Below are 1768 nucleotides of genomic sequence, written 5' to 3' on the forward strand. Positions count from 1 at the left end.
ATTTATCTTGTTTTGCTTGTAAGAATTAGATTTTGAAGTGTTTTTTTACACACACACACACACACACACACGCACACACACACACACACACACACACACACACTTAAACATGTCTAAACTAAGTTTAGACATGTTTAAATAACATGTAGGCTACAGCTCTCCATATTAAAATAAACTAATACGAAATAGTATTACTAATACTATATTAGTAGTATGACAGGCTATTTAATGACTTTTCAGCACAATTTAATTAGTAAAACAGGCTTACACATTTAGGTTTGGTTAGTGGATGTTGCAGTCACTCACATAGTGACGGTAGGTTAATCGGAAATGTATGAATGTAAGGTTTTACTTGTTCTCACAGTCTTACAGTAGCTGAGACTCGACGCCTGTGACAACTAGCCCCGCGTGCCCTGTAGCATCAGTAGGAGGAGCGCGCGACTGATGCTGATGCTGCGCGTCTGATTGGCTGAGAGGAAGAGCCCAGGACAGTCCTGACGCGACGCTCGCTCGCTCCTCACGCGGGTCAGACGCTCGCGGGGGTGATGTCATGTGTTTGACTGTCTGAAGACGCCGGACGGTCGGGCTCTCAGCATCTCTCAGGTAAACGCGCTCTTTCACTCACATTCTCCGTGTTTATGATGATGATGGTGATGATGAGAGAGTAAAGCACGTGCGGTTCTGATCGATCACAGGCGCGATGAGTTCGTGGTTATTCACCGTGGCATCGGCACCTGACGCGGGCTTTACTTCAGCTCGTCTCACGCGTCGATTTAATGTCTAAACTCGTGTATAGTGTGAAGGCATTCGTCTTAACGGCAGGCATGCGAATAACGAGGTGAAGCAGAACTTTCTCGTGGGTGTTTCAGCAGCTCGAGCTACAGTAGTTGCTCTGAATGACCGAGCCGTCATCATCGATCCGGTTCCGAACCCGAATCAAGACCGAACCGGATCCTGTGAGCGCGCGCCCGTCATCATCACTCGAACTCTTCAATAATCAAGCCTTTAGTATTTCAGTGAAAAGAGATGAAATGAAATGTTGAAATGTTTGCAACCCTGTTACCAAATTCGGGACATGATTTGTGTGATTTATGTTACTTTCTTGCTATAAACGTCATAGACTACAGCAAAATTAAATGGACCAAATTTGTAATACTTACACTCTATAATATTTTAAAATCTACACCAGAATGGAAACAGGGTTGCATAATAAAGGCAACATTAAATAAAAATTGACAAACAAGATTTATTTACTTAAATATGACAGTATTTGGTCATTTTTTGAGTAACAGTGTTGAATGCTGGAGTTTTCCGAATGCAGTGAACTCAATATTTAAATGAGATTATGTACCTTTCTGCTAGACCAAGTGTGAGGCAAAACCCCACTCGGCTGACTTATATTCGCACACACTGCATGAGTGGCGCACAGACCTCCTCAGGGGCAGAAGGAGAACAAGAGAGGAGTTCCTTGTTTTTTGATTTTGTTTTTATCCTTTCTTTCCTTGGCATTCTATGAAAAGACGTTGATATAGAATGCACATCAAACGAAAATAAGGAAATTATGATAATATTACTAAATATTATTTACTTTACCAAACAAAACAGTGAGAATCAATAAGGTAATTATGAGGAATTCATGTTTAGTTTTGTTGATGTTGAACATTGCGATGTATTACTGTATATGCATGAAAGTGCTATCATGAAATCAGTAAGGTTTCATTAAATGTCTTAACATGAACTAATAATGAACTGCACTTCTACGGCATGT

Source organism: Scardinius erythrophthalmus (genome assembly GCF_964197995.2).
Source record: "Scardinius erythrophthalmus genome assembly, chromosome: 7".
Taxonomy (NCBI): Eukaryota; Metazoa; Chordata; class Actinopteri; order Cypriniformes; family Leuciscidae; genus Scardinius; species Scardinius erythrophthalmus.